Source organism: Protopterus annectens, chromosome 5.part0 (assembly GCF_019279795.1).
Source record: "Protopterus annectens isolate FY-2018-M chromosome 5.part0, PAN1.0, whole genome shotgun sequence".
Classification (NCBI taxonomy): Eukaryota; Metazoa; Chordata; order Ceratodontiformes; family Protopteridae; genus Protopterus; species Protopterus annectens.
Genome location: NC_056735.1, coordinates 1,173,394,904 through 1,173,421,978, shown reverse-complemented (window position 1 = coordinate 1,173,421,978; position 27,075 = coordinate 1,173,394,904).

Sequence of the window (27,075 nt, the reverse complement as noted above, 5' to 3'; positions counted from 1 at the left end):
GGCAATAGACCTAAGTAAGATCAGCATAATAAAGGCCACAAATTATAGCATAGGATGAAACAGAAATCCCATTTTTCAAATAGAATATTAGTCTCAGTTGCAGAGGCGTGAGAAAACGGCACATATCTCAGCAGTGGTACATACATTAAACTGCATTCTATCCAGAACTAAATGTAACAAGTCTACTAATGTTAAAATTAGAAGGGTTGCAAAAAAGTATCTGTAATATATATTTTAGAACTGGGAGAAATAGTGTGTGTTAACATGGATGTGTGTTATATGATGGAACATAATCTAGACGAAGACAGTAGTGAAACAGAAGCATGATGTCTGCATCTCTCAGAAAGTTCGAACAAATTGTCATTGCATGAGCAGCACAAATATTCTGGATACTATCCTAAGAGGAAGAAGAAGATGTGGCCATCTCCAAAAGAATTAGAATATACTACCATTTTCCATAATCCTGTCTCACACATACTCCACTCACTTTAAATCACTTACTTTCTCCCCTCTCTTTCCTGCTTATTGCCAATACCAGTACCTTATACTGGTCCTCTGCCATGTCCCTTCTCTCTCAGTTCCAGACTAGCATACCATTTCCCACATCTCCCTCACAGTCAAGTATCCCAAAATCATATATAAAAAAGACAAGCTGTGTCATTATCATAGCTCTAGGTTTCCAAACCCACATATATTAAGCTCTTGTAGTGACTGATGCAGGTTTACAAAGGCTTCGTAAGCTGTCCATAAACTCTCTCTGCAAGCTTCAGGTGCTTAATTGTCTTCAGTACTTCCTCTCATTCTTTTGGCTTAAGTTAATCTACTGGTTCTTTATTCCGTGCTTCATCCACGTGCTAAATTTCCTTTTCTCTACTACATGTATGTAGTTCCCTAGCACAGTTCTATTTATACCATTCCTTAATTGGGTATTTCTTCCTCTCTACACCTCTATCTTCCCACATAACACCAGTCTGGACATACTGCTAAAAGTTTTGTCACTTCAAATTATATTTTTCATTCATCTGTTCAAAATCTGCAACCCTCTCTTCCAAACGTCATCTCATGATGTTATTTTTCTTCTTTTCCATCTGAAATTTCCACCAGCTTTGCACCTATTGTTTCTTATTAGTTTCTCTACTCATCTACTTAGATTATATGCTCTTCCTACTTGTTCTTCTCCCTGTAATATGTGGTGCCCCCATTTTTTAAAGATAAATGCACCTCTAGATGTATTTAAACACTATGAACATTGTGCATTGCACTGATAAAGTAAATTATCAACCTATAGTTAATGAGTCTTGGGGCTATTATATACTGTAGAAAACCCAGTACATGAGACTCTGTAATGGGTCTATACAGTATTAATGGTCTGTAGGCTTATTAATAATGATCTGGTTCAGTCTCACACCACTATTAATTGCAGCATCATATCAGTTCAGTTGAAATTTTGACAATGACTGCAGGACGAGATTCAGTATCCGATTCAAGTGTTGAGCATTCACAGTTCCCTAGCTCTGTGATTTCTGCCCAAACTCTGATCTAGAGTCACTCTTACTCTTTCCTTTAACAATGAATGATTCCATGCTCCCGTATCACAGAACTGTTCCAGTTTAGTTGTTTCCTTTGAAGAATTTTTGCTGCTGGCAATTTACTTTCAGGCACTAATGGTGAAAATAATGTAGAAATCTGTTCAGAGTCGCCGTTCCACCAATAACTGAACCTGCAAAATGTATATTGCCTGTAACGGTGTATTTCTGTAGTCTAACAATGCTAGGTAATGATCCATTTGGTTAGATGCACCACATTTCTTGAATATATCTAAACTCTCATTATCATGTGCTCAGCTTGCAAATTCAACTGTTGGTACTTCATTCATTTATTTATTTATTTATTTTATTTTATTTCAGTTTGATAACCGGGGACGTCCACTGGGCCTAAAAAGAGCCCATTTTCAGTGTAGGCCCAGGGAGAAAAGCTCCAGTAACAATGACAAACATATTAGCATATACCGATACAAAGCAAATAAGCCATAGAGCTTTATGCAGCATTCTACAGTAAAACATTTCTACATTTTACAATAATAATAAAATCTAGAAACTGTACAGTCTAAGAGTCATTATCAGTAAATTACAATTACAATTTTACATTCCACAATAATAGTAGTAAAAATTTAGCAACAGAACAGCCTAGGGGTCATTAACAGTGAATTACATTTGAGGATGAGAAATTGTTGGAAATAAACTATTAACAAAATTTGAAGGTTAAGAAGGAGTAGGAGGACAAATGGTGTGAGTGCAGAGATGATGCACAGAGTTAGAAGGTGGGTTTTGATATAGGAGGGTCCTATGTGGGGAAGGAGCAGGGGCATTCCCACTTTGAAGATAGGTGGGAATGGAGGACAGATTTAAAGTTAGAATGGTTATGAGTATTTCTAAGGGAGGGAGAAAGAGAGCTCCACAGTTTAGCTAAGTAGCAGATTAGCAGAGAGTGTCCAGGTGGCCGTAAGGGTTTGTAGATTTTGAGCAGGTTCTGATTTTCTATCCTAAGTGAGCGATTACGAATATAGGGGTTGAGGAGATGTGGCTTTCTCAGATTCTCAGGATCTGGAAATAATTGTGAGCTGTTGTCAGACATGACTTATTCTGGTACACCATATCTTATTAAAATCAGTTTGAGGCATGTTAATCATAGAACTCTCAGTAGTACCTTTAAGCGGATTAACTTCTGGATATTTAGAGCAGAGTAATAAACGTGTAGTAAAAAGTCAGCGTTATTTTACTGGAAGAAGTTGACTTCAAGCTTTAACCACAACAATGGTGGAATTTAATTTTGAAGTAACTCTTCCTTCTGTTTTTGATTCCTATATATGCCATAGAGATTACAGTTTTATTTTATTTCACTTCCCCTACCTTGCATAACCACAGGTTGTTCCTCCCTGACTTCTCCACTTGCCCATCTCTCAGTCTTCCAATTGCTGTTACTGAGTAACCTGGATGGAAACCTCCAATGAGTAGGTTCCCTAATTTGTTAAGATGTCAGCCTCAGTGGTCACTACTACTAGGCACAGGGAATGAGGGGTCCAATGTGGAGTTATAAGTATGGACACATGAAGCCTTTGTTGTTGTGGCATCTGGTCATTTATTGTAACTGTGAAAGTGGCTAAAGTAGTGAAGTCAAGATGTCACTGTCACCAGCTACATTAACCTGAGATGGCCTGAAATGCTCCTGGTCCCCACCAGTTGTCACACAGGTATTGGGCTTCCCTACACCCTCCTCCTGGGATGAGCCATCAGCCACTTTATCCCATCCACCCTGGAAAGCCTTACCAGAATTCTGAGTGTGTTCTTGCACTTGGGTTGCTGGCAGTGCAGCCAGATGGCATGCCTCAGCCATTGGGCTTGCCGAACAGAGATTATAGTTTTGCACCATTGCTCCTTCTGCACTATGTTGGGAAATAGTATAATATCTCTGTCTCTCCCTTTGTGCTTCACCATTTCCAGATGAGATTCGGGTTGCCTCAGCAGCATCTGGTTTCTTTAATGAGTAAGAATGATAACAAAATACTTCTTGTGTGGGAAAATTCTTCTCTGAATGAGAAAAAAAAATGGCTTGATGAGAATGGATGAATCTGCTTTAAACTGTTTGACTGTCATTAAAATAACTTCTTGTAACAACTGCATCTTTGGATCATCTCGAGCAGTAGATGTTAATTCCTGCAGTTTCTCAGAAATTATTGGAATTTGAGTAACAAGTTATAGCACTTCTATGCCTTCTTCCAGTAAATCTTCCTTGTACTCACTCAGACAGGCTTCAGTCAGTGTATCTTTAATATGCGTCCATTTTCCTAGTTTGTAGTGCACTTCTAAAGCATATGTTTGAAGAGGTAGTAGTAGTATATTCTGCAATCCAGCTAGCACTTTATGTAAGGTCTTCTTCAAAACACTCTGAAGGCTTATGATGACACTGTACTTTGTTACCTTACACATAAACATACTCACAGAAATTTCTGGCATCCAAACGCTATTGCAAGCACCTTCTTTTCTATCTATGTATAGGTTCATAGGTTCACAGAAGATTACAAGGCTAATGGCTTAAAGGCTCTTACATGCCTAGCCAATATAACCCAATTTTACCTAATATATGGTCCCTAAGGGCAAGAGGATGGCATGGATTTGTGTCCCTGGATTGAGTATCTTGCAAATTGCTCCTGTCCATAAGAGACAAAGGCACTATCCCAGGTGTGAATTTGTGATTCCCCATCCATTGATCCAAACTGCATTTGAAGAGGATCAGGGAAAGGCTGAAAACAGAACTGCAGCAGATAGTAAAGACAACCACAAGGCCTTCTATAGTTATGTAAAGAATCTCCACGGCAATACCCAGATTTGTTCTGAGCTACTGCACAACAGTACCTCCTATACTGAGCCAACAGATATTGCCAATATACTAACCTGCAGATTCAGTTCTAACTTTACCCCTCCCCCCAAAGGACCAATCACAACACCAGTAGATTGTCAAGCACCCAGTATTACTGCTGCACAGGTTAAAAGAGCACTGTCCAAGGCCAAGAATACAGCTTTTATGGGACCTGACAATATCCCTGGCTTTGTTCTACATGAACTACATAGTGAAATGGCACCTCACCTGTGTGCTCTGTTCAGTCACAGCCTCACCTGAGTGTTTGTCCCTATCGAATGGTGCACTGCTACAGTCATCCCTCTCCACAAATGAGGAGTGACTACAGACCCTGGGAACTATTGCCCCATTAACCTGATGAGTCTGATATGCAAAGCTATGGAATGTATCATCATGGACATAATAAACAAGGTTATAGGGAATCTCCAAACTCTGGATCCCACACAGTTTGGTTTTGTGAAGGGTAGATCATGCCTGCTCTACCTGGCCGACATCTTTGAGTCAGTCACCAGAGCTGTGGATGAAGACAAGGTGGTTCATACAGCCTACCTTGATCTGGCCTAGGCCTTTGATACCATTCCCCACTCAGGAATCATAGAAAAACTCACTAAGCTAGGCATAGGTTCATAGGTTCATAGGTAGGTACTAGGCTATCATCCCTAGAGCCTATTTAAGTCTAGCCAAATGGTACCCTGGCTTTCGCCACCCAAGAAAATGATTTTCCTGTGCCCCTGTTGAGCAGAGCCACAGAAGTGATCCCCGGGGTGAATTTCCTATCTCCCATCCAATCATCAAGATTTTTCTTGAAGATTGCTAATGAGGAGCTTTGTTTGATATAGATAGGTAGTTTGTTCCAGAGTATGGGAAGTCTGTGGGACAGGAATCTATCTCTCCAGCATGTTCTGTTTATTGTGGTGACAAGGTTTAGGTCCCTAGAGTGTGTAGGTTGGAGGGATTGGGATTTCTTTAAGTGGAGTATGTCCAACAGCTCTGCGTTAGACATAGCTTTGTATGTTAGGCAGAGATCATAAACTGGCTCGCAGATAGAACCCACAGGGTGAAAGAAGCTGACTCCAATTCAGACTGCCAATCAGTGATGAGTGGAGTCCCACAGGGCTTGGTCCTGGGTCCTCTCCTGTTTGGTATCTACTTCTCTGAAGTCCAGGCCAACACAAAGGGACTCTGGCTAACAAAGTTCACAGACGATTGCAAGTTGGGAGCTATTATTAACTCCCAAGAGATGTTGACATCCTATAGAAAGGCCTCACTGAGAGGAATGACTGGTGTCAGAACCATGGCCTTAAGCTCAATGCCAAAAAATGTGTTATCCTCCCCTTTGGGAAAAACCCGGTTCCCATGAATTACCATATTGATGGTAGCCCACTGAACACAGAAGGCATTATACGAGATCTGGGAACACAGGTTGACAGCAACCTCTCTTTTGACCACCACATTGCCACTGTAGTCAGAAAGTCCTTCAATGTGGCACATCTCATTACTAAGGGTTTTGCATCCAGGAAGAAAGAGGTCATTGTCTCCATCTACTCTTCCCTCATTAGGCTAATCATCGAGTACAATGCTCCATTTGGCATGTACCTCACTAGACATCTGCAACAACTGGAAAGGCCGCAAATTTACCTCACAAAGACGATCCTAGGACTTAAACACTTGCCCTATATGGACAGACTCAAAAAACTCCAACTATTCTCTGTCCCATATCACCTACTTAGAGGTGACCTCTGCTTAACTTACAAAGCCATGTCTGACCCAGCTCTGTTAGAAAAGCTACATCTAAAAAAATCCTAATCCATCCACACCACACGCTCTAGAGATCTCAGCCTCATTACCACAATCAACAGAACATGCTGGAGGGACAGGTTCATAACCCAGAGACTGTCCATGCTATGGAATAGACTTCCCATACATGTCAAACAGAGCACCTCACTAGCCCTCTTCAAGAGAAATCTTGACGAGTGGATGGGAAATAGAAAATTCACCCCGGGGATCCCTCCAGTTGCTCTACTCAACAGAGGCACTGGGAACTAAGGTCAGGTGGCATGATGCCAGGGTAATCCTATGGGCTAGACTTGTAAAGGCTCCAGGGCCTTTAGCCTAGTGCACACCTATGAACCTATGAACCTAATGTGAATAGGAAGCCTCTTCCAAAGAAGGGGCAATCTCTGAGGCACATCTTTCTCTCATGCATGTTTTGTTTCAGTCACTGACTAAGTTTAGATCCCTAGATCAGGTGATCCTCATGCTGTTTGACTTGTGGATGTGTAGCAGCTCCATCAGGGCTGGATTTGTGAGTGGAAAAACAACACCACAGAATCCACTTGATGAATTTATTAAAACAAGGAACAGCTTCTCTCTCTCTGACGTCTCGGCTATAAGCCTTTGTGAGTGCTTTGTAGGTCAGGTATAGGTCACCCCTTAATAGTAAGTAGGAGACAGAGTAAAGGGATTGGGCTTTTAGTCTATCCGCATAGTTCATGTTGTTTACACCCTGTATTTTGTTTGTGAGGACCCTCTGTGGTTGCTCCAGCTGCTGTAAGTGCCTACTCAAGTATATGCCAAATGGGACATTGTGCTCGATTATTGGTCTAACTAGGGATGAGAATAGTGGGACTATAATTTCCTGGCTATGGATGCCATACCTTTACTTATAAGTTGTGCCACATAAAAGGACTTCCTCACCACTGTGGACACATGACGGTCAAAGTTTAGGCTACCATCTATCTGTGTACCTAGATTTCTCACCTCTCAGTCTACTCTTAGGGGTGTGCTATTAATATTGTAATTTGCAGGGTTTTTTGACTTCCCAAAGGGTATGATAATGCATTTAGTTTTAGGCCACAGCTCTTGCCCCAGTCATTGCCTGATCTAGATCCTCCTGAAGGATATCTACACCACTGGGGGATTGACTGATTGCCCCCAGCTTGCAGCCATCCGCAAACTTTGTCATCTAGAGGGCTTCCACATTAGCCTTGGCTTCAGAGAAGTATATTCTGAACAGGAGTGGTCCCAGCACTGAGCCTTGTGGTACACTACTAATAACGGGCCTCTTGCTGGATCTGAATTCAACCACTTTAACCGCGTGTCCTGTCCATGAACCAATTGGCTATCTGCCTGATGAAGTAGAGATTTATGCCCAGTTTTATGAGTTTATTTATGAATGGGGAATTGTGTCAAATGCCTTGGCCAGGTCAAGGTAGGTGGTATGTACTGTTTTACCGTCATCCATGGCCCTAGTCACTTTCTCAAAGAAATCCACCAGATTCAGTAGGCATGACCTGCCTTGACAAAGCCAAACCTGGACAGGGTCCAGTGTTTAGAGGTTTCCTATGTCATTATTTATCAGGTCCATGATTATTCCTTCCATGGCCTTACACATAAGACTAGTCAAACTTATGGGTCTGTAATTTCCTGGGTCAGTATATTGTTCCCCTTTATACAGAGGGATGACTATTGCTATCCACCACTCTTTTGGGACAATAGATCCTAATGGGCCTGATAAGTCCTGATTTAAGTTGTTTAAAAGGGAACTTGGTATATCGCCAGCCCCACTGAAACCATGTTTGTAGCTTTAGAGAATGCAGTGGCCACCTGTTATTTGCTGATAATTTGTGGTGAAGTGGTTAGGGATATTTATTTGAGGAGAACTGGGAGTGATGGGGAGGTGAAATTTGAGCTGAATTTGTTGGCCAGAAGATTTGCTATAGCTTCCATCTGAGTATAGGTGATGCCATCTATAACTAATTCTGCACATTGTTGGGTGTTGCTCTTAATATTGCAGGCATAACTGAAAAATGCCTTATGGTTATCCTTAGCTTTGGAGGCTATTTTTACCTCAAAGTCTGCTTTCAGAGACTTGACTTGTTTCCTGATTCACTTGTTTAGACTAATGAGAGATTTTTTGATTTTGTGCACATTCCCTCTTACTTTTCAACAGGATTTTCTTTCTTTTGTTATACAACCTATTAATTCCAGGGGTCCACCAGGGTGGCTTATTTTTGCAATTTGACCTGAGTTTATTTTGGTCTGGTATTGACATTTCTGTGCAGTTGTTTATATGGTTATACAGGGCTTTTGTGTACACCTCTGCATAGGTTTTTGTTTTCTGGATTTGGGGAGCTTGGAAACAGATATGCCATCCCTTAATAAGCAGTAATTTACCTAGGACAAGTTCTTAAAGTTTTTAGGGTTAGGTGGGGGAACTAGTTTTATCTTTATTTCAAGGGAGACTACTTTGTGATCTGATCTTACCAGTGAGGATATCATACTAGGAGGGTGCAGCACTCTCCCATATTTGTGAGTACCAGATCTAAGATATTTGTTCCCCTAGTGGGAGTGCAGACTAGTTGCTGCAGAGCATTTGAATTTACAAAGTCAAAAAATCTTTGGGCCTGCATGTTAGTGGACATGCATGCCTCCCAATTAATGGATGAGTAGTTAAAATTACCCAGGGGTATTGTATTGAGCTGGATGGTGAGTGTTTCTAGTAACTTTAGGTATGATGTATGGGTTTCCTGGTTCATGGTGGGGGTGGGACCTGTACCTAGCAAGAATATGGCAATGGATTTTTCCCATGGTTAGTTGACATGGAGTAGCTCAAGCACCTTGAGTTGTGCTTATCCCTTATGTAGATAGATACATCTCTGCCTTTTGCTCCTTCATGTTCAGTCAATGGTCGGAATGTATGAAAGGCATTATAGCCATGACCTGCCAGACTGCTTTCTGTGGCTTTGAACCATATTTCAGTAATTGCACAAATGTCAGCATTCTCCAGGGTGAAGAGAGCTTTCAGAGAGTGTAGTTTCTTGTTGAGGCTTCTATCATTGAGTATTAACACCTTTAGCTTGCCCAGAGTAGCTTTTGTTATGTTGGAAGGTTTGTCTATTTGGCAATGCTAAAAAAGGCACTATAGGGGTGGATAGTATTTTGGCCAATATCTGAAAACCTAGAGGTGACAGGTGAAGACCATCCCAGGCAAAGCGGCATGGCCTGTTAGCCATGTCCTCCCAGGCTGATAAGTATTAGACCCCTTTGGACTGACACCAGTAGTTAAGGCAATTGTTAAAGTCGATCATTTTCTGCTGGTATTGTGGCATCATCCTTGGAGATGGTAGAATGCTGCTCAATGCTAGGCTCATACCTGCCTGTGACACATATTCTGAGAGCTCAATAATGTCTCTCTTCATGTAATCTGATGAGGTACTTCTCAGGTCATTCATACCTACATGTACTATGACTAAGAGTCATAGGGGTAAGTGACCTGAGTGCCTGCATGAACTGGCAAATCCTGGTCCCTGACAAGCAACTAACTGTAACCTTCCCCTTATCCAGCCTGGTAAGTGGGGCATCAGTGTGTCTCACAATGGGGTCTCCTATGACCAGAATATTGAGTTGTGGAGTGTGTGTTGCCTTATGGGCTTGGTTGTTGAGGCACAATGTGATGCGGCTTTAAGTGTTGCGATGGGAATTGTCTTGTTTGTATACATGCAGAGTTTCTGAGGACTGCACCTGAGAGGCACTTGAGGTTTGGGTAAGTTACATGTGACCACCTCTGCATACATGGGTCTATATGTGTGGTCCTTTGCGGGTGTGATGAGTGATGTGTGAGTCACTGACAACCTGTTTGCTGCTTTGTATGTCTGTATGTGAGAGTCTAGCCTCCAATGTCAATGTGTAACTACATCTCTCACATACTGTATTTGTCTGTTTAAGAATTAAGTGGTTGTCAGTGTACCTAAGGCAATTGTTACATTGCCTCAGGATACCATTTCCACCAAGATGGATGCAGAGATAACAGGAAAGTGCCTATTCATGGTTACAGGTCCTAACGTGTACTTGAAAGGATAGTAGTGGAGGTTATTTACTTGGTGTAATCTACACCTAACCTAACCAGTGATGTTGCCCAGCACCAAATCAATGCTCCCTAAGCAGCAGTTGTCCTGGGTCCTATAATAAGGTAACTAGCACAATAAACTTTCACTGTATAATGAAAATAAGCAATATTTCTGGATGTTTGCTTCTGAACAGGGCACTGGCACAGCTCTGTGCAAATGTGCCAGATTTATACCAGCAATGGAAATAAAGAAAACTGACTATTGAGCCCTCTGACCAATAAAATGACTATACTTAGAGCTCTTTTGTGTGCTTTCCAACTCAGACAGACCAGATAAACACCTAATGCCACTAGATAAATAATCCCAGTCCTCCTAATGTAGAAGCACAGTAAAAAAGTGTCCAGAGTGAAATGCTACCACAAAAAAGCTAGTTACATATACAGCAGTGTACTTTAAACAGCTTATAAAAGTGTGATTATTCAGTTTCGCTTTGTAGAAATGAGTCAAGAGCCACTCAATTGTGAAAAATTAAAAAAAGCCACTAAAAACAAGGTAAGCTGATTAATAAGCCCTCCAGCCAATAAAACAGCTACATGCAGGAATCCCTAGTGTGTTTCCTCTAGCTACACAAATCAGGCTGCAATCTACTGCCACTAGATGGAAAATTTGCTGTCCTCTTGATGCAAAAACATGGAAAAGTGTTTGCTAGAGTGTAAAAATACACTACTTTATCCAACAGCTAGCTAGATAATGAATTCAGAGCAAGTAAAACAGACAGTGAAAAGTAAAATGCACTTTTTTCAAAATATGCACAATGAAAGGCAAATAAATAATTCAAAATATAAACAGCAGTGTAGAACGGGAGGAGCTTATAAAGCTCAATTTACAGTAAAGGTAGGGAGCTTAAAATCAGCAAGTTTAAAACTGAGAGGGTGGGAAGGGAAAATGACTAGATAGCAGTCACCAACAGTGCTTGCAGTTTTTGCAGGTCTTGAGGCTTATCAGAAAAGGCAAAGACTTAAGGGAACCCATGGGCAGTCTAAACCACCCCAACAGAGTACACCAGTAACAGGGAAAACTACTATTCCAAGTGCATGGTTAGGGATTAGATGTTTCAAGTATAACCAGAGGGGACACATAGCAGCCAAATGTCCATCGAGGAATGGTTAAAAACAGAAGGTGAGGGAGCCAGTGTGGATGACAAACTGCCAGTGGTACGTTGTTTAGAAACAACTGGGGTGCCAAATTATCACCAAAATTTATATCCTATCTTAGTAGATGGTAAACAGGTAACTCATAAGAGGGACACAGCTTCTGACCATAGGATCATAGGATCATAGTAGGTTACTAGGCTAATGGTCCTGGGGCCCTTATAAGCCTAGCCAAGAGCTTATCCCCAAAAAAGAAACCTCAGTCAGCACCTGTCACCCCTGTCAATGAGGGACACAGGTGGAACACCTGGGACAAATTTGTGGTTTCCCATTCACTGATCAAGGTTGCACTTGAAGAGGGTCAGTGACATACTCTGTTTGATGTGTATGGGAAGCCTATTCCAGAGATGGGGCAGCCTCTGGGAGACAAAGCTTTCTCTCCAGCAGGTTTTGTTAATGTTACATATTAGATTTAGGCCTTTCGATCAGGTAATGTGCAATGAGTTAGCCTTATGGATATGGAGCATCTCTAGAAGGGCAGGGTCCAAAACTGCCTTGTAGGTGAGACACAGATCACCTCTGAGCAATCTGTATGATACCAAGTAAAGTGATAGTGATCTGAATCTGTCCACATAGGACAGGTGTTGGAGGCCATGGATTCTCTTTGTGAGGTATTTATGTGGCCTTTCCAGCTGGTGCAGGTGTTTGGAGGGGTACATACCAAATGAGGCATTGTACTCAAATATTGGCCTAATGAGTACAGAGAGGTAATAACCTGCTTTTTTCTGGATGCGATCCCTTTACTTATGAGATGAACCAAGTAAAAGGCTTTTCTGACTACTGCCGCTACATGATGGTTGAGTGTGTACCTAGGTCTCTCACCACAGGTTGCATGCTTAGGGGGTTGCTATTGATGTGTTAATCAGTATTGGCCATATTTTTGCTGAATGGCATGATAATACATTGTTTTGCATTTACCTTAAGACCATGACTTTGGCACCAGACATGTGTTGCTGTGAGTCCCTCTTGTAGTATTCTAACATCATTTGGGGAGTCAATAACAGCACTTTGATGATGCAGTACTTTGTGTACATGCAGCAACACACAGTCAGGCTTGGAGAAAGGCATGCAGGCCTGGTAATCAGGCAGTGATCCAGAAAGATCTCATACCTGAAGCTGGGACTGGCATTTCAGAGAAGGTGTTATCCAGTAGCAGTAAGTCTGAATGTGAGCCACAGGTGCAGGTGGGTACTGATGTTCCCTTAGACATGTCGACTGCAAGGATGCAGGTGACTGGTGGTACTCAGAGTGACAGCAAAGTGCAGCTGTCAGAAGTGACTAGGCTTCCAGTGGAAGGGGATCTGGGGAAGGTCACAAAGGTAGAGTTGAGACAGGCTCAACTTACAGATCCTATATTACAAAGCTTGAGAGAGATGGCTAAGGAGGTACTTGTGGCTCAAGGAAGAGGGGTGTCTGTATATTGAAACAAGGGTTTGTTGTACAGAGAGTGGACCCCTGGAGGTGGGCAAGAACTTGAAGTAGTATGACAGCTGGTAGTGCCTATTGCTTGCTATCTGCCACTTTTAGCCATAGCACATGACATTCTGTTCTCAGGTCATATGGGCATAAGACATACTAAGAGATATAAGAGATGTATTATGCAAAATTTCTATTGGTCTGGGATTGCGAGAGATGTGGTAGGATATTTTAGGACTTGTGAACACTGCCAAAAAGTTGGTAAAGCAGGGGACAAGGCTAAGGCTCCATTAATGCCTTTGCCTGTTATTGAAGAGACATTTCAGAGAGTGGTCCTAAATATTGTTGAACCCCTGAGTACTCCAAGTTCTACAGGAAAGAAATACATCTTGGTAGTAGTAGACTATGCTACCAGATATCCTGAGGTGGTGGCTCTGTCATCTATTGGGGTAGAGAACAGATGATTAACAGCAAAAAAAACCTTTTCAAACACCTGAATGATATTTTTTAAAATAAGACAGTTGAGACTGTTAACCTGGACTATAAAAGAGACTGCTGAAGTCAGTTGAAGGGCAGTTAGTTAAGAGTTGCAGTCAGTTATAGTGCTGCGCAGTGGATACCAAAGAAAAAAGGACTCACCAAGAACTGTAAGCCTGCCTTTGCCTTGCTGTTATGTTTTAGATTAGATCAGGGACAGTATTCTGTAGTTAGATTAGGAAAGTTTAGTTATTTAGATAGAGTTTTTCTAAAATGATGTACTTCTATCCTACAGTTTAATTTTATATTTCTGGTGATTGAATTCTGGTGTTTATTGAAAGTTATTGATTTACATTTTTTTAATAATCATTTTACTTATTGTTAAATGTTTTTCATTACTTTGCATCGTGGCTGGACAATCAGTATATTCTTTAGAGATTAGAGAGTGTTTATACCTGTTTGATACTCTGCAGGTCACCTCGAATGCCTCACTGCTTCTGGTCATAGCTATCATTTATTTTGATATTTAATTTTTAATAATTGATCACCCTCTGAACGGCATGTAGACCTGTCTGACGCTGGTGTCAGCATTTATCATTTGTATTGGGGAGTGGACACAGCTGGAAATCTCTGCCAGGCTTCCCATAAGTGCTTGAGTGTGTGAGATTTGAATTTATTTTTAGTGTGAGTGAGTCAGAGGTCTTAAACTGGAACACATTGCTCTGAAGTGTATAATAAGGAATTACACTTGGGGTGGACAGAGGTATGTAGTCCATTCCCAGGAAATAGAGCATGTTCCTGTTGTGCTCTTAAGGGAAATTGTGGAACTTTACCCTTGTGTACTCTGTGCTCTGGTGTTTTCCGTGATGCTCCCACACTGGATTCAGTAGTAAGGATTGAAGCTCATTAATTACTGACCTGGGTTTTAAGTGGGAGATGTCACATATTGATGGCAGTCTAGTGGGATATTAACTGGATGTCAGATTATTGGTGGCAGTCCAGTGGGATACTAACCAGAAGTCCCATTATTGTTGGCAGCTTAGTGAGATTTTTAATTGGATTTCAGTACCCTTTGGGTAGTTGTCATTAAGGTGTGCACACTTGACAGCCACAAGGTAAACATTCATAATTTCAATCCACCACTGTTTTATTTATTTATTTTTTTAGTTAGATAGTCTGGGATAGCAGGTAAGGATGTCAGCAGATGATTTTAGAAAGTTGACAAAGATCCAGTGGGCTAAGGAGTGTGAAGCCAGACAATTGGTGCATGTCAGCCTGATCAAGGAAGCAATGATTTCAGCCTTGGTTGCAGCAACAGCTCAGACCAGATGTTCGGAGGATATCCAGTTTGGTGTTGGTGATGTCTACCCTGCCAAGATGGGACAGTCCACATTTTCTTCAGAGGACCTGAGAATCCATCTGGAGTTAAGGAGATTGGAACTGGAGGCTTAATAGTGAATGCGGTGTTTTGAACTGTAATCAGTGGAGAAGCAGCGCCGATATGAACTGGAGACCAAGTGGCTGGAGACCAAAGAGAGACTGTGTCATTTAGAAGCTGAGGACAATGAGAGACAGCATGAAGAGAACAAGAGACAGTGCCAGCATGAAGTGGAGCTTCTTACTCTTCGAGAGGTCATGGAGGTAATGGGGAAGGGAATAACTGGACCTCAAAAATTGTAAAGGTCAGTAAACTTTTTCCTCAGTACAGGGATGAGGATGACTTTGATAGTTTTATTCATATTTTTGAGAGAGTATGCAGACAATATGATGTTGACCATAAGGTCTAGGTTTGGCTCTTGACTCCCTTACTCCATAGTAAAGCTGTTCAGGCTGTAGCAAAGTTAAATGATGTAGATTGTTTGAATTATGACAAAATGAAATTCTGCTTGATTGACTGTTTCAAACTTACATCTGAGGCATATAGAAAAATGTTTCATGAACATAGACTCAAGGCAGATTAAAGCATACATGATTATATTGCTGACTAAAGTACTTACTTTCACAGATGGGTGAGTGGGCGTCAGGTCAGCATTTTTGTGGGACAGGCAGACCTTTTGGTGAGGGAACAAGCCCTCAGTACTTTGCCTGATGACATGAGAGTCTGCTTAGCAGACCATGAGTGTAACTCTGCAGAGGAGTTGGGGAGAAAAGGGGCTCTCTACTTGGTAAGCAGAGCACCACTGCATAACAAAGGGATACTCACTGCTGCATATGGACATAAGGGAACCCATGGGGGCAGTCTAAACCACTGCAACAGAGTACACCAGTAATGACGGAAACTACTAATCCAAGTGCACGGTTAGGGATTAGATGTTTCAAGTATAACCAGAGGGGACACATAGCAGCCAAATGTCCATCGAGGCAAAGTGAGAAACAGAATGTGAGGGAGTCAGTGTGGATGACAAACTGCTAGTGGTAAGTTGTTTAGAAACAACAGGGGTATCAAATTATCACCAAAATTTATATCCTATCTTAGTAGATGGTAAACAGGTAACTGGTAAGAGGGACACAGCTTCTGATCATACGATCATAGGAGCATAGGAGGTTACTAGGCTAATGGCCCTGAGGCCCTTACAAGCCTAGCCAAGAGTTTATCCCCAAAAAAGAAACCTCAGTCAGCACCTGTCACCCCTGTCACTGAAGGACACAGGTGGAACACCTGGGACAAAATTGTGGTTTCCCATCCACTCATCAAGGTTGTGCATGAAGTGGATCAGCCAAATACTCTGATGTGTATGGGGAGCCTATCCCAGAGATGAGGCAGCCTCTGGGAGACAAACCTGTCTCTCCAGCAGGTTTTGTTAATGTCACATATTAGATTTAGGCTTTTCGAACGGGTAATGTGCGAGGAGTTAGACATTTTTCTCAAGCGTCAGCTTTCAAGGGTCACTTGAAAATTGTTCTTGAGTCATAAGGGGGAGAAATGTGAAGAAAATGAAAACACTGTCAACACTGTCACCTGTGTTAGCATGTCTGGCAGGAGATTTGTGTATATTCTCAGACTGACTTGTATTTTATGCCAGCACATCTAATTCTGAAAATGTAAATATATTTTTAAAATATTGAGTATTTCCTCATTTATACAAAAATGTTTAAAGAATCTGTCAGTGTTTTGATACATTTCTAATTACCCATGTTTGTGAGGGAGATTCTAAAGTGAAAACTGGTTGTTGAGAATCAGCTGATCAGTAGGTGATGTCATTAGAATGTTCCTGGTTGCTATTTGCTTATCTGAACAGATAATTGACAGGAAAAAAAATTTTCAAAATGCTAATTGTTATTTTTAAAATAAGACAGTTGAGACTCTTAACTTTAACACAATTGGAATTATTAACTTTACATACAACCTTTAGAGGAGCATTTGATTTCTAAGAATGCTCCTAATGGAGATATCAGGACTAATACTAACTATGAAGTTTTAGTGAATAATCCCATGAATGAACAGCCTATTGATATTAAATCTTTTCCTATTTCACTGAATTTTAAGTTTTCTACTTCCCCTGGTTGAGTTGAAGGGCTTAGTATGCTCCAAATGCAATTAAGTACAATGGAGAAACTAAACAGGAAGGTCAAAACACTACAAATGGACAATTTATTTTTAAAACGCTTCTAGGAGTTACAGCAAGTGCCAAAGGGTTTGCAACTTTGGAAGTTCCTTGTAGGAACACAAGCTGGTTCTCAAATGCACAAAGAATTGTTGGAATTATTCGACCATACAGGTATGGATATGGTATGGATTATTATCCATGACAATGACTGTAAATTATTGCTTTTAGAGAAGGAAATAACTGAATTAAACTTCAGTATCACCAACGATTTATTGTTTGATCATAATAAGGCTCAGTATAATAAAATATTTAAGGAAATGGAGAAATAAGTTAAAGATAATCTAGAAAGAAAGAAAAAATTGTTTAGAGATACAAATGATTATGTCAACAAGAAAGTGTACCCCATTCCTAAAAGTGTAGAACCTTTAAATAATGAACAGAATGTTGATATTACCACAGCCATAGATAATTATGATTCTGGGGATAATAATAATCAAAACAGAGGAAACAACAATGGAACAGATGAGTATTTTTTAGATCACTTTGTCCCTGTGAGACAATCCCAGCAACTAATGAACAAAAATCAGGGTCAGCAAGGCTACAGGAATCACACGGGTCAGTGGACTCCACCAACAACATATGGGAGGAGGAATGGTGTTGGCTTCAGGCATCAAGGGTCAGCAAGGCTACATCATTGAGTAATGTGGACAGTAATATCAACATATGTGGCTCTAATTCTGCTATTTTAATGTGCTGTGATGGTTTTTCAATTTACAAATTGTGTGACTTTGAAGTTAATGATGGTCATTTTAGTTTGTTAAAAAAAGGTTTTACATTTGTTCCCAATTACAGATTGGATGTTGCTACAGTGTTAATTAATCTTAAGTTATACACCAGGCAGCTTAATTTGACTTTGTTTTTTATGGACAAAATAGATGTTGCTAGTGATAATGTGTTTCAGGTTAAGAGAAAAAGCACATTTATGTCACCTCCTAATCCCATAGTAAATGCGTTTGAACAGATGTGTGAGAAAGGAATGCGGAAAGTGTTAAACAAAATAAATATTGGTGAGGATAATCTTTCTATGGAAGAAAGAAACTGTTTAAAACAGTTACGTGAATCGAAGGAATACAGAATTATGAAACCCGATTGGGGGGGTAGTGGTTATGACACAGTTTGATTATGTAGGTAAAATGTATGATATTTTGAGTGATGAGAATACATATTAGAGAGTATCTATGAATGAAATCAACATGGCTTATGCAAAGGTTGTTTGGGGGTTATATGATCTTTTGACCCAGGATGTGATTGATCATACAGAGTACTCTATTCTGACTGCGGAAGCACAATTATTCCTTCAATTTTTGGGATTCCCAAAATTCAAAAAGACTTGAACAACCCCCCTCTTAGACCGATTGTGGCAGCTAAGAATTCTAAAACTGAACCATTAGCTGCTTACATTGATTTACATTGTAAAAAAGCTGTTAGCAAAAATAAACACATCCTTAGGGATTCATGGCATTGTTTAGAGATACTGAGAGATTTATCCCTGGAGGAAGATTTTGTTTTTGTAACAGTGGATGTTATCAACTTGTTTACAGTGATTCCACACAAGGAGGGATTAGAATATGTTGGTGATTGCCTTATTAATATAGATGGACTACATAATGTAAAAAGGAACTTCATAGTAGAATTTATGGACATTGTGCTACACAACAATTTTTTTATATTTTGAAGGGGAATATTTCCATCAAATTTCAGGGGTAGCGATGGGAGTGAAATGTGCCCCTGTTTACACTGATTTAGTTTTAGCTGACTGAGAGAAATGTTATGCATATACTTCTCCATTTATGAGAAACATTATTTTATGGTTACATTTTTTAGATAACTTCCTCATTTTATGGAGGGGGAACATTGAATGAATAGGTACAATTACTGATTATCTTAACGACACCACTTCCTTTTTACAATTTATTTACAGAGTTAATGTCCAAGAGTTACATTTCTTGGACATATTTTTGTATAAGGATATACATACTAAGAAACTGGGGTCTAGTATCTTTTGGAGAAATACCTATTTCAACACATTACTTCATTTCAATAGTTGTCACTCTTGGCACCAAAAAAATGAGTGTAATAAAGGGACAAGTGGTGCAAGTTTCTAGGTTGATAAGTGACAACCAAATGTTTGAGAGGGAAATATTTCACCTAATAGGAATGTTGAAGGACAGAGGTTATCCTTGGAGATTATTGATTAAAATTAGGAATTAGATTATGAAGAAACATTCCAAAAGGTTTACCCCAATCTTGTTGACTAATGAAGGTACAACAATTAATTCCATCCCTTCTACTCAATATGAAAAAGCGATGGTGTTGACTTACAATCAAGAAGCTGTAGAATTAAGATTGGTACTTAATCATTGTTGGGATTGTGTATTCTGTAAAGAAATGAAGAAAAATCTTGGTGTGAGACCTAAGGTCATGTGTAGTCGAGGTAAAAACCTCAAGGCGTTTCTTGAACAACATAAAACTAACCACGAGGATGGTTATAGATCTAAAATGTCTAAGTGTAATATGTGTAGATTCTGTAAGTACATTAATGTAAGCCCATATGTAGCTTTGGAAGGATACCATCATAATATTCCATGTCCTGGACACTGTAATTGTAACACTAAAATGGTGGTATATATTGCTTCCTGTATGAGCTGTCCTGCCTTTTATGCAGGTAAAACTACTCCCAAGTTAAAGGACAGTATAGTCAAACATGTTGGAGACATCAAGAATAGGAAGACCAAGACCATTAGTGCATTGTACTCCCATAGTTTGTCATGCATTCATTTTAGGAGTGTTGTATTCTTTGCTATTGATAGGTTAATCCCCACTGACAGAGGAGGATATGTTAAAACAGTATTAGAAACAAGGGAAACTATGTGGCAGTTGAGACTGGATGCCACTACAACCCCTGAAATTAATGATTGTTGTTCTTTGGCCAGTATCTTGAAGCTTAGAGCTTTAAACAGATAGAAAAAGTTCCTTATTTTTCGCTGCCTGATTTTGTTAATTTATATTATACTGTACGCTTCAGGATAAGGTTCTTAGCATTTATTCAATTCGCTTTTTTATTAGATGGGGTGTATATGTTGTTTTTGTGGTAATTACCTTTGTTGTTATTTTTTTTTTTAAATGCAACAAGTTACGATATTAGAATTTTTTAAGGCTATGCCTTTTTGTGAACTAATCATGTGACCACTGGATTTATTTAAGTGGTAGTTTTATTCAAATGGCTTACTCTGATGAAGCCCTGAATGTATTAAAGGGTGAAAGCGCTTAGTCTTGTTTTTAACTTGCTTTTTATTTATAAAAAATAAAGGGAACTGCTCAGGTGCAAAACCATGCAGAAAATAGCAAACAGCATACAATGAGTCTCTTCAGACCAAAGTCATATAAATCACACCAAACAGCATACGACAAGTCTCTTCAGACCAGGAATATAAGAATAATCAAATCCAATGAAGCAAAATGCTGTTAACTTCTTTAAAACCAAATCTTTTATTAGCAGATATCTGGTAAACGCTTTCGCCAAAGTGGGTTCTTCAAACCATAAGAGTATAAAGCAGTTCAAGACACACCTTATATACATTCAAGTACACCTTCAATTACTAATTAAGCCTAATGATGACATCATAATTAAAGCATATACATTTAAAGTGAACAATCAAATAGTATTACAATACACCTATACAAGTCGTAAAGGCAAAATATTTAAAGGGACCTTATCATTAAGACCAGGGTGAATATAAAAAATAAAAAATGTGAAAAAATAAAAAATGAAAAAATAATAAATATGATTTTTATAATAAATTGTTTTATTGATGGATTAATTAAATATATTATTTATATAATATCTTTAGGATGCTTAAGTGATGTCCATTTTTAAGCAGTAATAACATTTTAAATATTTTGCCTGTGTCAAGCTTCCCATAAATATTTGAGTGTGTGAGATTTGAATTTATAAACAAACTGATTAACTGACAGACTACACAAACATATGCTTACATCTCAACAGCTCACTATAAAATGGCAGTCAGGCTTGCATGTGCTCAGTATTTATACACTTGTGCAAGCCCCAGGAAAGCTTCTTAAAGGCATATATACATTTTGATCTACACCCTCCCTCTTAAATAGATTACCCTAAATGAAATGACATTAGAATAAGACATGCAATAATACAGACATCAGAAACAAACACAATGTTCATGTCCAAATTGCCATGTATCTGTTACACGGTCTGGAAATGTGACCTGATCAAGTAACATAGTAATCAGAACTAGGTTTAGCAACTCATATCACGAATTTCAGGATTCATCTCAGGAACAGGGATATTTACTGGAACATCCTCTGTAACTAAAACACTGGATAATTTACTCTGAGATAAAGAGTCTTTCTCACAGACTAGGTGCTGTGGTTCAGGCTTGCACACTGGCATCAAATGTTTGCAATTCTGCCTAAACTTTACTCCTTGTGATTCCACAATGTACGATCTCAGCTCTGGGTATACACTTTTCACAACTCCAGTCCGATCATAACCTTTGCATGTTTTCCTTCTCACTGTCTCTCCTTCACGTAATGGATTGAGTAGTTTGCTGGGCATATCATAATAAGACTTCTGGAATAAACATTTCTTTAACAGATGTGCTTTCACTGATCTGTTATTATTATCACTTGGAACCAATAAACTACTGCTGACTGGTAATGTGGTTCTGGTTTGTCTCGACAGAAGTCTCTGGGAAGGTGAACCAAGATGTTTATCACAAGGAATATTTCTGAGATTCAAGAGATTCAGGAAACATCACTATTGTCTCGTTTTAACTTCTCTAGTAACTGTTTCTCACTTTGAACTGCATGTTCTGCCAAACCATTTGACTGTGGGTACTCAGGACTACTTGTAACATGGATAAAGTCCCACTCTTTGGTGAATATTTTGAATTGCTGGCTTGTAAACTGTGTGCCATTGTCAGAAATAACTTTGTCTGGACTACCATGGACTGCAAAATGATGCTTCATCTTAGTAATGACAATAGTGGACACTAGATTAGGAAGTAGGTCAATCTCAAACCAATCTGAGTAAGGGTCTACTAACACCAAGTAATGTTGACCATTCCATTCAAAAATTTCAGTGGATACTGTTGACCAAGGTAGTTCAGGAATCCGGTTTAGCTGAAGTGGTTCTTTCTGTTGATGTGGATTTGTATTATTACATGCAGAACAAGATGAAAGCACTCTCTCAATGTCTTGAGATATAGAAGGCCAAACACTAGTCCTCTCTCCCTTCTTTTGGTACAGTCAGTTCCTGGGTGGCCACGATGCAAGATAGCAATATAATCTGGTTGCAAGGACTTTGGAACAATGACTTTTGGACTTTTTATAATGATACCATTGTCAGACAAAATCTCATCACTGTTACATTTCTTGAGGTAAACTAGATTGTTCTGACGGCCATCCTCAACTGATAAAGTGGTTGAGCTTTTGTAGAACAGGATCTGGGGCTGTGTGACTTCTAAGCTCATCAAGCTGTGTGGATAAAAAAATTCTCACTTCCATGACTTCAAAATCAAGTTGCTCATTCTCACCCTGTTCAGTGGCATTTCTGGGTGATCTGGATAAAGTATAAGATAAAGAAGCTTGCCTTTTTGTGTAAATAAGATTGAAATTGTACTTCTGCAATCTCAACATCATACATTGCAATCTGTCTGGAGCTGTATGCATAGGCTTTCTCAGAATAGTGACTAGAGGTTTGTGATCTGTTTCGATCTGGATAGGTCTACTATAAATATAATCATGGAACTTTGAACATGCAAACACTATTGCCAAGAGCTCTTTCTCTATTTGCACATACTGCATTTCAGTTTGGATTAGAGATCTGGATGCATAGGCAACAGGTTAACCCTCTTGAAGAATGACTGTACCAAGACCAAACTTTGAAGCATCAGAGGAAAGAGTAACTGGTTTGTGAATATCATAGTATCTGAGAGTTGGTGGACTGGCAATTCTCTGTTTCAGGACATCAAATACTCTCTGGTGCTGTTCCAACCAAGACCAGTATACATCTCTATGTGTCAGCTCTCTGAGCAGTGCTGATAGTTGGCTCAAGTATGGAATGAACTTGCCTAGATAGTTAACCATGCCAAGAAAGTATTGAAGGGCTTGAACATTATCTGGAGCTAGCATCTCAAGAATAGCTGTTTGCTTGGAAGAGTCTTGTCATAAGCCTGAACTGGTAAATAAATGGCCAACATAAGTAACTTCTCACAATCTGAACTTGCATTTCAGAGGATTCAGCTTAAGATTCACTTGACGTGCTCTTTCCAGAACTTTCTTGAGGTTTCTATCATGTTCAGCTTCACCATTACCTCCTACTAGAATATCATCTGCTATAATAGCACAGGTGTACCCAGAAAAAATTTGCTCTATTGCACGCTGAAAGACTCCAGTCTCAGAATTTATCCCAAATGGCATTCTCAAAAATCTGTACCTGCCAAAAGGAATGTTGACTGTAGTAATCACAGAGGATTTTTTGTCAAGCAAAATTTTCCAAAATGAAGTCTTTGTATCTAAGACAGAAAAAAATGGCATTTGGCATCAATGCTGCAACTTCTTCAACTGTATGCACTGGATAATGAGGTCTTTTCAGTGCTTTGTTCAAATCTCATGGATCAATACATATTCTGATATCATCTGAGCTTTTCTTATGAGCTACCACCATGGAAGATACCCATTCAGTTGGTTCATCAACTGGACAGATTTCATCTTGTAGCACCATTTTATCTAATTCAGCTTTGAATCTGATCTGCATAGCTACTGGAACTTCCTGGGCTGGCCTGACAACTGGGCTGACATTTGGGTTTAACTTCATGGAGTACACAATTGGAAGCTTGCCTAGTTTGTCTTTGAAAAGTTCAGCATAGGTAAAGAAGATATACTGGGCGAAATTAGAACAGTGGTCTTTTAAGCTTACATGATGGACTTCCTTATTAAATGAAAGCAGTCCCATTTTCAAACTGTCTTTGAGCTCTAATAATGACTGGATGTGCCTCTTGACCACATAAAATAACAAGTCATAGCTTCTCCCAGCAGATCAACATGAAAGCACTACTGAGCCTTCATTTTGAATCTCTTCAACACTATAAGCAGTAAGCTTCACACACTTTGCTAATCAAGCTTCTCACTAGCACATACTCTAGAAAATGTTTCTGCAGACTTAACATTGCACTTTGAACTTGTGTGGTTTTCCTTTTATCCGAACAGTATAAAATACTTCAATCTTTGCCCAAAAATCTACTGCATTGACTGTTTCATGAAGCACTGACACACCATCAACATAAAAAGTAGGGTCATAGCTCTCTAAACTGATCAACTTGTTTCTTTGAATGCTCCACTTTAATAAAAAAAATGGGTCCTTTTTGCTTTACAAAAGCTTTTGAAATGATTCCACTTATCACATCTGTGACATTGCTGACCAAAAGATAAACATTTTTCCATTTTAGGCTCATGACTTTCTCCACAATTACGACAGTTGGCAATGAAACTGGGTGGGGGCCCATTCTTTGAGTTTGCTGACTCACTCTTGTACTTCACTGAGACTGTGCATACTCTGGAATTTGGTAGAAAGCTACAGGGTTTCCCAGTGACTGTTGGAGGGTTTACAGTTGCTGCCATGTGCTTGGGCCTGTTTCTTTTAACCAAGTGTTGCATACTATCAACACTGGCCTTAGAAGTTACTGGAAACATGCATCTCTCATGGTCAAATAACATACACTCAGACTACCTGTACATCTTAAAGGAATACAACATCAAGTACCTAGTATGTTGCAGCAGGCATATATGGGTATTTCTGAAGGCACAATGTTTTTACTCCTCTTTTCTTCAGCATCTTAGTAAACTCCTCTATGCATTTCTTTTTCCTTGTATAAATAAAAACAGATCTTATTCTCAGGATTCAAACATCACTTGGGATCATATCTAGCCATCACAATACATTTTATGTCTTAGATAATCAGCATTGAAGTACCTCAAAATAAACTAAAAAAAGATCAATGAAATGATCCCCACAGGTAGTCATAATGATTTCTGAGATAAAAAATAAATAAACAAATAAATAAATAATTCCAGTAAGGGCTTAGAAGTGACCAGGTTATCTCAGAGTAATAACTTGACTTCCATAGGGCATCCATTCAATTTCTCTGCCTAGACATACCAGCTTGCTGGAGACATCCACTAAGCAAAATAAAGTAAATCTTCCAGCTCTGTAGGAAGCACTCCATCTTTACCTTTGTGTCTTGCCTCCTATTTTACCTGTTTCTCTTTGAACTGTGGGCTTACGTAGGAAGACAATATTGCCTTTAAACCCTGCAATGTATGTAGCCAGTCTGGCAGTTTATCTGAGGGACTAAAGCTACAAGCTGCTAATCAGCCTCACCTTGTAGGCCAGAGTTGGGTTCCGTTAATTTCCATTTGCCTCACCTTGTAGGTCATAGCTGGATTCCCTTCATCTCCATTTGCCATCTGTATAACTCTGAAAATGTCAGTTAACCAAACAGTGTTCCCATCTTGCCCCTGAGTAGAAGTACTTGCACCTATAGGGCTTAAATAGTTACCAAATTTAAAAAAAAAATCAATTACACTAAATAATCTCTAGTGATTGATATAAGACTCTTCATAGCAGCTGCAGTGGTACAGCAGTTAACGTTGCCGCCTCACAGCAAGAGGTTCTCTGGTTCAATTCTTGGCTGGAATGCCTTCTGTGCTTAGTCTGCATGCCTTTTTTTCATAGAAAGGGTAGTCTATGATTAGAACTGTCTTCCCAAGAAGGCAATTACATCAGGAACGTTAACAGAATTCAAGAATTAATAGAACAGATATAAAGTAAATCCTCTGCTGCTTGAAAATAAAACATATAAGTTGTTGACTAAATTTTATGTGTGGCCTATCGAGAACGTAGAGAAACTGGCAAACAAGATGGGCAAAATGGTGCTGACATCAAAGTGTATGTTCCTTTGTTCAGTATATCCTATAATTAGTCAGTTAATCTCTATTAATCTCTGTTATTCTGTTAAATGCCTTTTACTTCTATTTTTTTTAATGTATGTCTGTTGAAGGTATTCATTCATTTCAGATTTATAGGTCAGTAGAAGATCTCCAATGATTGTTTATATCTATGCAAGTGTAAGTAAAAGTATAGGAGGACAATCTGCTGTTTTGTGTAGTGAAATAGTCTTGCACTCTGTCAATATTCATTATGCAGACATACCTTTTAGCAACCTGTGCTGCTTTATTTCCATACTTAAGCCTTGAAAAATGAACACAGACCTTGAAACAGAAAAACAAAAAGCATTTCATAGTTTCTGGTCTAACAGCTGGAAGACTGGCAAGGAGAAGCATGAGAACAGGGCAATATTTAATGTTGCCTAAATAGTTAATTGCCCAAAATATAAATTATTAAAGAAGGTAATTATTTCATCAATGATACCTTGAAAAAAATGAAAATGTCACATTCTGCCATAGGGAAATTGTATTACAGAGTGCTCTAAAGCCATTGTCTGTGCAAACAATACTCAGCCTTTTTTTATTTTCAAATGCAAATGTAAACAGTGGAAAAATTAACATTCATAAAGCATGAATACTGTACATTTTTCCTCAGGGTCTACAACATAATTACAAATCATGCAAATTAAATTTTTGCAAATTACTTGCTTATTGTTGAAAGTTGTTAGAAAAATATTTACCTTTGTTATTAGGTTTTGCATTACAGGATAATTTATTTTTCCTTATAAGCATGTAGGAGCTCTTTTGTTTTCAATATCAAAAATAAATACTGCACATATATAAACATTCCTTTCATCTGGTAAACAATTTGTCAAAATGTCTAAATAGATTTTTTCTGTCAGTTAACAATGCATTTACATGCAAGCTCATCCCATGTCTCATTGTCTTTATGCAATATTCTGACTAAATGGGTTAACCTTGTTGAAGCCTAGCTGGTTACCATTGTGAAGATAAACATTCCATTTTGAAATACATTTAACTAGGTACCCTTTCTTGGACCACCTTAGCTCAGCTACTCTACAAAGTTGAATTCAGAGATAAGTTCTTAGCTGTGAA